Raw genomic sequence first — 15,922 nt, forward strand, 5'->3', positions numbered from 1 at the left:
AGGAATTGAATTCAAGAACATGGAGGTAATGCTGCAACTATACAAGGTACTTGTGAGGCTGCACCTGGAGTACTGTGTGCATTTCTGGTCTCCATCCAGAGGAGGTTTACCACGTTGATCCCAGAGATGAGGGGGTTGACCTACGAGAATAGGCTAAATCATCTGGGATTATACTTACTTGAATTCTGAAGAATGAGAGGAGATCTTCTAGAAACATATAAAATTATGAAAGGGATAGATAAGAGAGAGGCAGGAAAATTGTTTTCATTTGTAGGTGAGACCAGAACTAACGGTCACAGCCTCAAGATTCAGGGGAGTAGATTTAAGAAGGAGATGAGGATAAACTTTTTCCAAGAGAGTAGTGAATCTGTGGAATTCTCTGCCCAGGGAAGTGGTTGAGGCTACTTCATTAAACACATTTAAGGTTCAGTTAGATCGATTTTTACATAAAAAAGGAATTAAGAGAAATGGGGAAAAACCATGATCTAATTGAATGGTAGAGCAGGTTTGATGGGCCAGATGGCCTACTCTTTCTTATGTTCTTAGGACTGGAGAAACTTAATCTGTTTTTTTTTCTGGAACAGAGCAAGGTAAGAGAGGGCATGTTTAAGAGAGATAAAATTAAAAGGGCTTGAGATAGGGTTAACTGCTAGAAACGTTCCCCCATATCAGGTAGATAAAATTAGAGGATATGGGTTTAGGTAGGAGTAATAGATTAAGAGGGGATCTGAGCCGGACCTTCTTCACCAGAGAGTGGTAAGTATATAGAATAAACTGCATGAGAGAGTGGCTGAAGCTGGTTCGCTATAGCACTTAATACAGTTTTAGGTGAACACATGAATCTCTTAAGCATCGAGGCCTATGAACCAAGTGTTGGGCAATGGGGTCATTTTAGAAGGGTGCCTACTGGTCAGTATGAACGAGTTTGGACTGTTCTACCTTCTACTGATGACATCATAATGCATCAAGCAATGGTGGACCTGCCCTAAATCCTGATCAATATATTATGATCTTGTATTTGAACAAAATGAATTAAACCTAATTATAGCATAATTAAGCTTTATGTAAAGCACAGTATGAGCTGTTGTTGTTGTGCCAGCCTATATAAACCTTTTTAAGGGACCGTGGGAAAGTGTAAGCAATAAATAGTAATAACGGACAATTTTTAAATAGAATGGGGAAGCTTGGTAGTACTATCGCACACAATTTATAAAGACCATGGGAAAGTTAATAGTGCTATTGCGCACAATATATAAATACCAGAATTCCATATGGCAGAGAAAGGGCTGTATGCACGGCTGCATACATGGAACACTCATGGAGGGGGTTTCACTGCTGCACAGAATTCTGGGAAGTTAAGTCCACCATTGCTCTTTCCCACGGTCTTTATAAATCGTGCACTTTTGTGCTACCAACTTTCCTACACTGTTTAAAAATTGTCTGCTATTGCTATTTATTTTCTCTCTCTCCCGCTATGACTTTACCGTGACAAAGTTTATAGCTTCATTTTAATCTTTTCTTCCTTTACATTCCTGCACTCACGCAAAAACTTGGGTAATTTCAATCCCACAATGCAATTGCCCATTCTGCAGATGCCGGGGATTGTACTGGGGTGAAGGCAGTCTATCCCTGGAATGAGATGATGTCATCTGATGCCAGCATTGAGACAGTTTTCCTTTCACACTAGATACTTAAAAGGCCGATTGGCCGTTAATTCCTGGGACCACTTGCAAGTGTGAAAGGGGCTAATATTGGGAAAGTTATAGTCCTCCTTTATAAACTTATTGCTGTTGCCCTTTCTGTGATTTACTTATCTATCTTTTCTTCTAATTCCCTTGATCTTTGGGAGGCTTATAGTATAACTCCAGTAGTGTGATTCCAATCATAGAGCCACATTTGACATATGTACCAGGATATTCTCTTACCTATTGCTTATATTTTCTTATAATCAGTAATACGGCTCTCTTTCCTCTGTCATGCCTGAAACTATTACATCCAACAATGTTAATTTGCCAGAACTGCCCTTCCCTTCTCTCAACCATATTTCTGTGATTGCAGTAATATCAAAATTCCAAGTGCTGATCCATGTTCTAAACTCGTCTGAAAGTAAGTGAAATTGAGCCTGCCAGCCCTCCCACGTCACTAATCTGCCTCTGTCTCCGCTGCCACAGGAATTTTTTGAGTTTATCCTCCACATTTTAATCCATGCTACTATGCTTTTTAACCCCCCCACCCCCAGCTAAATTGGTTTAAAGCTTCCCTGAATAGAGTGATCAGGCCTCCCTCCAAAGACATTGTTTAGGTTCCACCTACCTCAGAATAGTTCTCAATGATCCAAGGACCTAAAACCGGGCATCAACTCATAAGCAATAGATTCATGTGTTAGTCCCATCTCTGATTTTTATTCTCACTAGCACGTGGCATAAGGAGTAATCCTGAGAATATGATGCTAGAGGTGATGTTTCTTAAACTATCTCCATACACTTTGTTGACTTCTGTTTACCTGTGTCTTTAGTACCAATGCATACTTCTGGCTGTGCTCCTTCTCTCTTCTGAATATTCCATAATTCATTCAAGTCATTCCTGACCATGGCACCAGAGAGAAACCACATACTGGATTCTCCAGTCAAGTTTATTGTCATCTGATTATACAAGTATAGATCGACGAAACAGTGTTCTCTCGTCCTTGGTGTAAAACATGCAGGCACACAACCAAACATATAAATACATATGCAGGACAAACATTTCTGTATAAAAATAAATAAATAAATAGTTTCCTGTATATGAGGGTCTTGGTTGGTTAGTGTAACCACCTGTCTGTCACCCTCACTAGCAAATGCTCCACCACTATTGATTCCATGGACTCTAACCTCTCCTATATATCAGAGCCTACTACTGGTGCCACATATTTATCTGTTGCTGTCTTCTGAGAGGTTTCCCCCTTTAGCAGCATGCAACACCTTTTGAAAGTGGAATAATAATATAGAATTCTTGTACTACCTGCCTAAACTTGCTGCTTTTCCTGGTGATCACCCTTTGCCTTTCATTTTGTATGTGTGATGTAACCAATTTGCTCGACATACTATCTATGTCATTTTCCACATCCCGGGTGCTCCAGTGAGATTCTATCCATGGCTTCAACTGCTCAATGGGGTCTGATGGTACCAGTAAGGATTGAATTTGCTTCCTGCCACTATGGTCACCAGGGACATTGGAAATGTCCCTGATCTACATATCCTGCAGAAAGAAGGAGCATACCACTGAACTAATTACCTTGTCCTTTATCCCTAGTTCCTTCACAGAATGAGGAAACAAAACCTTGCCTCCTCACTATTCACCCTCCTCACCAAAAGCTGGCATTCACCAAAGCAACTATGAGATGATGCTTTGGAGAGAAAGAATGCTCAGGTTGTCATCTTGCAAAGTGCTATTGATTATGGAATTGTTACTGTGGATAGGAGGGCAACAAATATAACCTCATGATTTAAGAGACGATGGAGAGAGAAAACGTGATCACTCACCCTTTAGCTTGGTGTCTGTGCTGGAGAAACTGGAATATGTAATGAATGATGTTTTAATGGACTGGACTTAAAGTGGCAATAAACTGATGTTTCTCAGGTTGGAAAGCTGGGACTAATGCAGTATTGCAGTCATTGAAAAAATTAAAAGGAATGAGTGGAGCTAACAGGTCTTTATGAAAAGAATATTGCACTCACTCCCTGATTTGTTAGGGTTTTCTTGAGCTTGTAAGCAGTAGCAGAGGCAAAAGTAACCAGTGGATTTGATGTATTTAGGAATTTTGCAAGACTTCAATTAAGGTCCGGCCTGGGAAATTGTTCAGCTCTTTTGGAACCAATGATGTTGAGGTAACATCTAGAAAAGGATTGAGAATTGGTTATCAGACAAAAGCAAAGTGGCAATAAACAGATCATTGTCAACTTGGAGGCTAAGTCATGTACATTCATTTAAAAAAATACTGTGTATGCCATCATATAGGGTGACCGCAAACAAAAATTGCACCTTAAAATCAGGGTCGTCCTATGCAATGGCATATATGGTAAATGGAAAGATTTCTGGATAGTAAGAGCACTATGGAGATAATGCAGGAGATTGGATTTGAAGTTCAGCCAATATCTTAAATAATGGCAAAAGAGGTTGGGAAGGCCAAAGAATTTACTTTTGCACTTAATTTATGTTCTTAGTATATTGCTAAATCCTGCTTAATTTAAGCTAATGAGTGGGTCTAAAAAAAATGCTTGTACTATTAGAAGTAGAACCTCTCCACCTGGCTAATTGATAACCAGCAAACAATTAAGAGGGTGGTTAGGTTTCACTGAAGTAATTATCCTTGAAGTAGCTACATAAAAAGGTATTCTTTTACCTCCTAAAAAAGATTTACACTTAGGCTTGTGGCTTATAATACCTACCTAGATTTAGTTACTGTTCCATCAGAGGCAGGGTTTTAAAAAAAAATGACAATGTAGTGAGAATGAACCAGACATAAGGGGAGTTCTGATGAGTTTGTTTTGTAAATAGCCTTAAAATCATTTTATACCAATTTTAGCTATTTCTTCTTTTTTCTTCTTTGGCTTGGCTTCGCGGACGAAGATTTATGGAGGGGTATGTCCACGTCTGCTGCAGGCTTGTTGGTGACTGACAAGTTCGATGCGGGACAGGCAGGCACGGTTGCAGCGGTTGCAAGGGAAAATTGGTTGGTTGGGGTTGGGTGTTGGGTTTTTCCTCCTTTGTCTTTTGTCAGTGAGGTGGGCTCTATTTCTTTTGAGTAGGCAACAAGCAACCCATCTGAAGATGATGAACCCTGTGATTTTTATTTTGCCAGTTGAAAAGAATTTGACAGAGGACTTGAGCCAGCAGGAATCTGAAAAATGTGCTCTCTTCAAATATGGGGCTAGGAAGAATGGGAATGCTTCTTTGGAATTCTCCTTACTGGTTTAGGCTTTCAGTAGGACAGAGCAAAGTTGACAGATATACCTGATGTCTTCTGGTTAGATTTACCAATGGTTTGTTTGGGATCATCAAATGGGAATTATATCTGTCCTTAACATCGACTTCATGGGTGTAACTGACCAGGCATTACTCTTATGCCTGCTGAGTGGCTTTGAAAACATTTTTGTTGTTTGCATCTGGAAAATAGCAAAATTGATGTTGCATCACAAGATTTTATCTTATTGTATGAAAAGAAAAAAGTATCCCTTTCAATCCCCTAAATTTCAATCCTCTAAACATCATGCTGAAATCTTGAAGAAGGTCATGTTTTGACTGAGGTTATCCTGCCAGCTCTATACTGAATATGATACCTTCCTGCTATTTTTTGCAGTGATGTACGATAGTATGTCAAAGCTCCACATGACTAACAACAGCTACATCTTGTGGGTGGTACTTTGTGTAAAGGGGAAGCAATTTCTCTAACCACAGAGGAAAAGGTGAGTACAGTAAACTTAATAATTTTCATCATTAAAATAAGGCAGCACTGTGGGTCTTGAGAGGAAGGAACTAAGAAGAATGTTGGCATAATCATACTGAGACTCAAATCAAACATCTGGAATTGACAGTACACATTATCATATGTTGGCAAGCTTTTATCTTTGATTATAGCATTCGCTATATGAAGTTAAACCTTGAATAAAAGTAGCAAGCTTATTGTGGTTGCAATCATCATATAATTCTGTAAATTACAACCTTATTCTTACCCATAAATGATGTAGGCAAGATTTTCTACATTGTAGTTGAGTTTCACATGATAGATTTCATCACTGATTTGTGCTCTGCATTCATTTTCTCTTATAGTTACAATTTAATTGAACATTGTTTATCTTATTTCTTAATCAGTCGTCTTTAATAGGGTAGAAATAGTAATTCTACATATAAAGTATTAAATACTTCTCTAAATGGGCCTCTCCCTATTATTTAAGTTCTACGTATCAAATTGAGAGTGTCTTGACGATCTAACAAGATTCTATTCTGACATGATGGAATAGAGATTCTTAAGAATTTAAATAAATTTGCTGATGGGCTTCATCAAATTTATTATCAGCTTGCCTATTAGGTCTCCAAAAATTTCAGTTCCTAATGAAGACCAGATGTGCCAAAGTTATGGGAGAGAGATGTAGGCATTACAGTAGTGATCTGTGACCATTGTAGGATAGGAAGTGAACTTGCTTTTCTGAAATAAGAAAATAAAAACATTTTTTTCAAGGTGATTTGGGATGTTTTTAGTCCCCCTGCCCCCAATGGTTCACACAAGGTTATTCAGAGATTTAACACTTTGAACTTGCTAGTCTTTCGAGCTAAAGTGCTTGAGAATTTGGATCTGAAATGAGTACTCTCAATATTGCAGTTATTTTACACACTACCAAACTACCCTTTTCAAAGCAAAAATGTCCAGCTAATATAGCAGCAACTCCAATTCCCAGTTTTAGATCTAGTGCATACACACTACACTAAATTATATATTGCTGCACTAAATTGGCCACTGTCACACTTGATTTATAGTCATACTTCCCTCAAGGTTGCTAAATATAAATCCCTCTCATTTCTCATAGGGTGGTTATGGTCAACCTTCTGGTTATCAATGCAGAATGTTTACCACCCTTGCTGATGTTGTAAAAAGTGCTTAGCTTTCAAAGATTAGATTGTTGGATGTTAGTGATATTCTTTTCCACATCACCTGTTCACATTAATTTTGATTCAAAATCCCCATGGAGAAATTGGTTCAGGTTCTTTTCAGACACCTATTCAGTTCTGGCAGGACGTGTGTTGCAGCTGGAACACTGAAAGGAGATTTGAAATTGTGCCTGGGGCCCCATTTCAGTAATTTTAGTCAGTCACTGGGACTGATTCTATCTCTCGTGATAGCTGTGTTAGTTCAAAAAGGCAAATTTGGTGCCATTGGGTGACAAGTTGGTGTCATGGGATGAGAAGCACAGAATTTTGGCAGTATTGAGGAGCCAGATGTAATGCTTTTTAAACCTCTTAGCTGCCAACATTTGAAATAGCTGGAAAGATTAGGAGGTGTACAGCTGGGTCCATGCCAGATGGATTTTTATAGCCACTTCAAAGTTGTAGCCACTAAGTAATGACTTTGAGTAGAGTGGATCTGCTGAGTACAGTATGGCCACTTTGAATGAATAGCTGATACAACCACATTAGCTTTCTGAAATCTTCTGCAATTTCCCCAGATTTTTTTTTTTGTTCCTTTTTTTTCCCCTCATTCCCCCATTGTCGCTTCTGATCTGAAGAATGTGCTCGTGTTCAATTGCAAAGTTTTTTCAGCAAACATCTGGCTATATTTATTTAGCACAGCTTAATGAATACGGCTGAAAGTAATAAATCTCTGAATTTCTGGCATAATCAGTAACTGTCCAATTCTAGCACGTTGCTGTGAGGAGCATTATGAAAAGAAGGCTGCCCCAGAGGTCGCTGCAGCCTTTTAACAAATGACAGAAGAGCTGAAAGCAGTCTCTTGCCATGTGCATCTTGTTATCTTTGGATGTCACAGGAGTTATCTTCTAACTTCAAAAAGGTCAAAGTACTTTAGGTACTTCATTTAAGCAGAGAAAATGGTGGAGAAATGCTTGTGAGTTGTTTCATAAAGAGGAGATGGAAGATTCTGTGCAAAGGGGGCATTGAGTCAACTACTAAAGATGAAAGTTGAGCAGATTCAGATTTCAGACTTATTGTGAGAGAACATATATGACATCACATATAACCCTGAGATTCCTTTTTCCTATGGGTGTGGCAGAATTACCACTAATTGGTAGTGCAAAAAATAAACTGTGCACAGCGTAAACATGTAAACAAATAAAAGAACTGGAAGCAAACTAACTGTCTAATACAGAGAGAACAAAAGAAAATCAATAAAGTGCACAAGTAAGAGTCCTTAAATGAGTCTCTGTTTGAGTTTGTCGTTGAGGAGGCTGATGGTAGAGGGGTAGCAGCTGTTGAACTTAGTGGGGTGAGTCTTGTGGCACCTATATCTCTTTCCTGTTGGCAGCAGCGCGAACAGACTGTGTGCTGGGTGGTGAAGGTCTTTGATGATTGCTGCTGACCTCTGACGGCAGCGTTCCCTGTAGATGTACTCAATGGGGGGAGGGTTTTCCCTTTGTCCTGGGCTGTGTCCACTACCATTTGGAGGGCTTTATACTCAGGGGTATTGATGTTCCCATACCAGACTGTGATGCAGCTGGTCAGCACACATTCCATCACTCCTCTGTAGAAATTTGCCAGCATTTCTGGTGACATACCTAACCATTTAACCATTTACGGAGCGGAAACAGGCCATATTGGCCTTTCGAGTCCACACCGGTTAACTAGAACAACTCCACTAGCTCAAACCTCCCGCTCACCACCAATAACCTCTGCAAACTCCTGAGGAAGTAGAGGTGCTGATGATGCCATTGATGTGTTGGATCCAGGAAAGAGCCTCTGAGATAGTGACTCCCAAGAACCTAAATTTGCTCTCCATCTCTGATTCCCCAATGATCACTGGATCGTACACCTCTGGCTTTCCTTTCCTTTTTTTTGTAATTCTTTATTTATCGCACTATGAACCATATCAACCAATATATCTACAGATGCATCTCTTTAAATATTCACAGTGACATTTTTTCTTTTTTTCCCCCATCCCTCCCTTCCCCCTTCCCATCCCCCTCCAAAAACAGTAAATATTGGACATATAAAATACAATAAAACAATATCTTTATACAAAAGGAATACAAACAAAAATGATGTATCATCTACTTATTCACTTAAATCTGATCATGTTTATCTTCTTATCATTTTAGGTGGTGGTGGTCCTAGGCCTGCTCTTTCTGCCATGTTCCATATATGGTTCCCAGGTTTCCCCAATTATTATAACTTTGACTTTTAAATTATATGTGATTTTTTTTCCCAATGGGATACACTTAAACTTGGTTATATATTCCATAATGTTTATAGTCATTTAGTCCAATGTGGCCATCTTTATTTTCACTTCTTTTCTGCCTCTTCACCACCTCCATTCCTTTTTTCCATTACTGTTTTTTTAAGTTTTCCTTTTTAATCTCAATATATGACAATGCATTTAAGACATGAAGTACCCCAACAAACCCCACAAGCGATAACCCTTTAACCCCAAATGAACCTCCTGACCAGCCACTATTCCATCACGTGACTCCCTTGGCTTTCCTTTCCTGAAGTCAACCATCAGCTCCTTGGTTTTGGTGACATTGAGTGCAAGGTTGTTGTTGTTGCACCATTCAGCCAAGCTTTCAATCTCCATCCTGTACGCTGACTCATACAACCCACTACCCATGGTATCGTCGGCAAATTTGTAGATGGTGTAATGGTAGAACCGAGCTACACACTCGTAGGTGTAAAATGAGTAGAGCGGGTGGCTAAGAATACAGCCCTGTGGTGCTCCAGTACTTATGGAGATTGTGCAGAAGAAGTTCCTATCTTGTTTAAGATTGCATATAATAAACTCTTGAAATGTATTTGTGGGGGGCCCCATTCTGGCAAGAACAGGGTATCATTCATACATGTATATTGAATGTTGTAGATAGTGGCTAGGCTTTCAGGATTCAGGAGAAATTTGATCTTGTTAAAATTATTCATGACTTCAATGCAGACACATTGAAAACCCATGTCTAATATTTGCAATCATTTTATGATTGTGACCAAAAATGAATTTCTAACATTTTCAAGTTGATATGAAAGGTTATCATCCTGAAATCTTAATTTTTGTTTCTCTCTTCTTGGTTGCTGCCAAAGCTTTTGTGCATTTTTTTTGCATGTCCTGTTTTAAATTCAGATTTCCATCATTTTCTGGCATCATATGTCGACTTTGTTCTTCCTTGATGGTGTCAATTAGAAGAGATTTAACAGCTGGAAGGCTTGGACGAACATTATTTCAGACCACTTTGGTTCTTACTTTTGGATAGTTCAGCAGTTATTTGCTTAGCATCTCTCTAAAACCATTTGATTTATGACAAAATCAGCTGTGTCCATAGGTCCCATGTTACAGCTATAAAAACACAGAAATGCTGGAGGAACTTAGCCGGTCTATCAGTGACCACAGGTGGTAAATATGTAAGGGGTTGTATGGTTAGTGTAGCGGTTAGTGCAACATTTTTACAGCGTCAGGTTGTAATCTGGTGCTGTCTGTAATGAGTTTTTACATTCTTCCCGTGTCTGCATGGGTTTCCTCCGGGTACTCTGGTTTTCACCTACCCTTCAAAATATACTGGTGTTGTAGGTCAATTAGATCTAATTGGGTGGTATGGGCTTGTGGACCAAAAGGGCCTGTTATTCTATGTCTAAATTTAATTTTTAAAATATTACTGACGTTTTGGGCCAGAGCCCTTCCTCAAAGTATGCTGAGTTCCTCCAGCATTTTTTCTTTGTTTTTACTGCAATCACACTGTCTGCAGACTATTGTGTTTTGCCTTTCAACACTTTGAAACAATGTTAAAAATACAGGTATGTGGCACTTACACCCTCCATACGTTCTGTGAAAATAGGAGTTCTGCAATGTGGACATTTTGCAAACACCATATTTCTGTATATACTTAGCAAAGTTATATGGGAATGTTTTTCAAACTGCCATCCGAAACTCACATTCCACTTTAAGTGATCCCTATGCCATAAGCGCTCTGTGATTAGTAAAGGATTGTTTAAGGTGGTATGTGAGTGGGAAGGTTGAGAATCACTGTTCCAGACCCAGATGCTATTGAAATATTTTGTTTGAGAAAAATTGTCATTGGCCCATTTCCTTTGGAGTTATGAAACCATGCACATAACGAGTCAATGAGGTACGATTAAGATAGTGGTTTTCAAACTTTTTCTTTCCACCCACGTAGATACCTTAAGCAATCCCTTACTGATCACAGAGCACCTATGGCACAGGGAATACTTAAAGTGAAATGTGAGTTTAGGGGGCAGTTTGAACTTGCGCTAAACTAAACTTTATAATTTTTTTCACGTTTTAAACTATTATGTAAATACTTGATATCTTAGTCTGGACCTGCTTTTTCTTTAAGCATCTGGAACAAGCTTTGTGCCTGAGCAGTGATTGTCATAATGCTGAGAGGAATTTGCTTTTGTGTTTGGTCCTCAATCCATGATATTAGCAATTTCTCCATATCTGATATAGGTTCATCTCACATTTTTTGTTAGCCTTGTAGCTTTCAGTGGAGCCAATCCTTTAACCGCATGGAGAATTTTTTTTTTGAGGATCATTGCGATTGAAATGCCTAAATTGCAAGCAATGGCATTCACTGATTTTTCCACCATCGTGTTGTTTAAGAAACTTTTGTTTTATTTCTAAATCGATATTTTTCCTTTGGCTCTTGCTGATGCTATCACAGGCACTGGTTTTGCTGCGTTTGAGATCCATGATGGATAGAAAGTACAGTACCTTATGTGTACAAAAGACATGAGATACCCGTGTTATGTGTGGGAAGTTGTGTATGTCTGGTTACGTCTGCCATGTCTTGTTCTCTGATTGGGATTTCTGAACTTATTATAACCTTATAAGATGACCGACGTATATGGGGTCGAATGTTGCCAGAACGGTCATTGAGCGGCGCATACCTGTAGTTAGATCTATGTAGGTGTATGGATTTTTGGAAGATATAGAAGTTAAGGCTAAAAATGGCTGCATGAAAAATCTATTTGTGCCTGCACGTTAGATTTATGCAAGAATAAGAATGTCCAACCTTTCAATCCAAGCCTGTTTCTCGCTGCCATTACATTTGTAAATCGCTGATGTGCTGAGAGAGCATTTCAGGCAGGTATAAATATGTTTGCCCTTTGAGAACTCATTCTACTTACTGTGTGATTTATTGAATTCTAAATAAAATTCCACAGACACCTGGTTGTGAGCTTCATCAGTCTCCATTTAAAAAAAAATCTGTTCAGTCCTGTCTCTCAGTCAGTTGAGCACCTACTTGTTGTCGGCACTGCTTCATCCATCTATCTGTCATGCAACACGTAATGTTCTGCAAAACCAGCACACACTCAGAAAATCTCCTTAAGAAATTTATCCACAACCATTGCCCAAAATTTCTTGGTTGTTCTTTGTTTCCTTAACCCAGCTGTATTCCAATGAAATTGCATCTTTCTAAAGGGTTATTGAATTAAAAGGAAGATTTTGAATTTGTGCTGGACGCTGATAGGTCACAGTTGATGCATGCCTCCGATTCCTGATGAAAGATGCAGATTATACCAAATCTAAAGCAACTGCAAAAAGCTGCTAACAAGCTGATCAAATATCAAAGGAGCTGAATTAATAGTAAGTTGATTTGGCTGGTGAGTGACAAATGCCATTTGACATGAGATGATACAATGTTATGAGATTAGGTAAGGTTGATGAATATGGATCCTAAAATGCATTTATTCTCCAGGACACAACTAAAGAGAGATTTGTGAGTGAGTGACAAATAGATTGTTAGATTGCAAATTACAGTAGAAAGGACAAATAAGTGTGCAGTTTAACCAGTACAATACATCACCATCACTGTTCTCAGAGGTGATAATTCAGCGATTGCAACCGCTGCAATCGTGTCTGCCTGTCCCGCATCGGACTTGTCAGCCACAAACGAGCCTGCAGCTGACGTGGACTTTTTACCCCCTCCATAAATCTTCGTCCGCGAAGCCAAGCCAAAGAAGACATCACCATCACTGTTCTCAGAGGTGATAATTCAGCGATTGCAACCGCTGCAATCGTGTCTGCCTGTCCCGCATCGGACTTGTCAGCCACAAACGAGCCTGCAGCTGACGTGGACTTTTTACCCCCTCCATAAATCTTCGTCCGCGAAGCCAAGCCAAAGAAGACATCACCATCACTGTTGTCAGAGGTGATAATTCATTTGATGAAGAACAGTCACGGACACTGTGCACTATATCAATCACCAAATTGTGAAAATAACACCAGAATTATGGTGAGAGTGTAATGGCAAGTACTTGTTGAATTTAAGCACTTGATTGTAAAGAAAGGATAAAGATGCTGGGACAATTTGTATTGAAGAACTTGGTATGAATTTAATGACTCGACAGAATTCTGGATGGCTAATTACCTGGAACATACAGTGTGCCCCTGTTATGGCAGTTTGGGAAATGGAAATTCACCCTTACACAAGTCACAAATCACAACCAAATATTAGAGATAGAACTAAAACATTTACAGAATTGATGTGAGGGGAAAAAAATAACTAAACACAAATGCAAAAAAAAACCGCACTTTGATATTTTTTCAAGGGTTTGCATTGCAGAAATAGAACATAGAACATTATAGCACAGTACAGGCCTTTCAGCCTTCAATGTTGTGCTGACTTATATATTCCTACCAAAACAATACTAAACCCTTCCTACCTGATAACCCTTTGTTTTTCTTTCAGCCTGTCTGAAAGTCTCTTAAGTTCCCCTAATGTTTCAGCCTCCACCAACACCCTTGATAAGGTATTCCAGACACCCACAAATCTCTTGAGTATATTTAAAAAAATGTATTGCTGCTGATGTCTCCCCTAAACTTTCCTCTCTTCACTTTGTACAGAAGTTCTCTAGTGTTTGATATTCCTAACTTAACATAACATAACAATTTACAGCACGGAAACAGGCCATTAGGCCCTTCTAGTCCGCACCAAACCAAACACCCCTCTCTAGTTCCACCTCCCTGCACAATGCCCATAACCCTCCATCTTCTTCTCATCCATATACCTGTCCAACCTTTTCTTAAATAATACAATTGACTCCGCCGCCACTATTTCTCTCGGAAGCTCATTCCACACGGCTACCACTCTCTGAGTAAAGAAGTTCCCCCTCATGTTACCTCTAAACCTCTGCCCCTTAATTCTTAACTCATGTCCTCTTGTTTTAATCTTTCCTCCTCTTAACGGAAATAGTCTATCCACATCCACTCTGTCCATCCCTTTCATAATCTTAAATACTTCTATCAAATCCCCTCTCAACCTTCTACGCTCCAAAGAATAAAGACCTAATCTGTCCAATCTCTCCCTTATACTCTAGATGCTTAAACCCAGGTAACATTCTGGTAAACCTTCTCTGCACTCTCTCCACTCTGTTTATATCCTTCCTATAATTAGGCGACCAGAACTGCACACAGAACTCCAAATTAGGCCGCACCAACGTCTTATACAATCTCAACATCACCTCCCAACTCCCATATTCCATGCAATGATTGATAAAGGCCAGCATACGAAAAGCCTTCTTCACCACCCTATTCACGTGAGTTTCTACCTTCAGGGAACAATGTACCGTTACTCCTAAATCTTTCTGCTCTTCTGTATTCATCAATGCTCTCCCATTAACTACGTATGTCCTGTTCTGATTCTTCTTACCAAAATGAAGCACCTCACACTTATCAGCATTAAATTCCATCTGCCATTTTTCAGCCCACTTTTCTAAGCAGCCCAAATCCCTCTGCAATCCTTGAAAACCTTCTTCATTATCCACTATTCCACCTATCTTAGTATCGTCTGCATATTTACTAATCCAATTTACCACCCCATCATCTAGATCATTAATGTATATAACGAACAACAATGGGCCCAATACAGATCCTTGAGGCCTCCAACCTGACAGACAATTATCCACTACCACTCTCTGGCCTCTCCCTTTCAGCCAATGTTCAATCCATTTGACTATCTCAAAATTTATACCTAACGACTGCACCTTCTTAACTAACCTTCCATGTGGTACCTTATCGAAGGTCTTACTGAAGTCCATATAGACAACATCCACTGCGCTACCCTCATCCACATTCCGAGTCACCTCTTCAAAAAATTCAATCAGATTGGTCAAACATGACCTTCCTCCCACAAATCCATGTTGAGTGCTCTTGATCAGACGCTGTCTATCCAGATGTTTATAAGTACCATCTCTAAGAATTTTCTCCATTAATTTACCTACCACAGACGTCAAACTTACAGGCCGATAGTTGCCAGGCTTCCTCCTTGAATCCTTTTTAAATAACGGAACCACATGCGCAATGCGCCAATCCTCCGGCACTATCCCCATATCTAATGACATTTGGAAAATTACCGCCAGAGCCTCTGCTATTTCCTCCTTCACTTCTCTCAATGTCCTGGGGAAGATCCCGTCTGGTCCCGGAGACTTATCCACCTTTATATTCTTCAAAAGCCCTAAAACTACATCTTTTGTAATCTCTATATTCCCCATATTTACCCAATTTGCTTTTTTTATCTCACATCTCCCAATATCCTTCTCCTTAGTGAATACCGAAGAAAAGAAACTGTTCAATATCTCCCCCATTTCTCTAGGCTCCACACACAGTTTTCTGCTCTGATTCTCTAAGGGACCAATTTTGTCTCTAGCTTTCCTTTTACCATTAACATATTTGTAGAACTCTTTTGGATTAGTTTTCACCCTGCTTGCCATAGTTTCCTCGAACCTTCTTTTAGCTTTCCTAATTCCTCTCTTAAGATTCCTCTTACATTCAATGTATCTTTCAAACATCTCCTTAACTCCATGCTTCTTATATCTAATGTATGCCTCCCTTTTTCTTCGAACCAAGTTTCCAATATTCCTTGAAAACCACGGCTCTCTCAAACCTTTTGCCCCTCCTTTTAACCTAACAGGAACATAAAGCTTTTGCACTCTCAAAATCTGATCTTTAAAAGACTTCCATCTCTCTACTACATCCTGCCCATAAAACAAATTGTCCCAATGCATACCCTGCAAGTCCTTTCGCATCTCCTCAAATCTAGCTTTTCCCCAATCAAAAACCTCAACCCTTGGCCCTGACTTCTCTCTTTCCATAATGACATTGAAGCTGATGGCATTATGATCACTGGACCCGAAGTGCTCACCAACACTAACCTCCGTCACTTGACCCATCCCATTTGCCAACAGTAGATCTAACACTGCTCCTTCTCTGGTCGGC

At 39.4% G+C, this 15,922-nt stretch overlaps 1 protein-coding gene across 2 annotated transcripts in view; it reads left to right on the forward strand.

The window, feature by feature from the left end:
- Positions 1-5,360: 5,360 nt before the first annotated feature.
- The window catches only part of sema5a (sema domain, seven thrombospondin repeats (type 1 and type 1-like), transmembrane domain (TM) and short cytoplasmic domain, (semaphorin) 5A), a 189,308-nt gene continuing 178,746 nt past the window's right edge, over positions 5,361-15,922 (forward strand). For both annotated transcript variants that reach the window (XM_069913602.1, XM_069913603.1), the window contains exon 1: positions 5,361-5,444. The gene's annotated coding sequence lies outside the window, so the exon portion shown is untranslated. The remainder of the gene's footprint in view (positions 5,445-15,922) is intronic.

The sequence above is a fragment of the Narcine bancroftii genome, chromosome 1, assembly GCF_036971445.1.
Source record: "Narcine bancroftii isolate sNarBan1 chromosome 1, sNarBan1.hap1, whole genome shotgun sequence".
NCBI lineage: Eukaryota > Metazoa > Chordata > Chondrichthyes > Torpediniformes > Narcinidae > Narcine > Narcine bancroftii.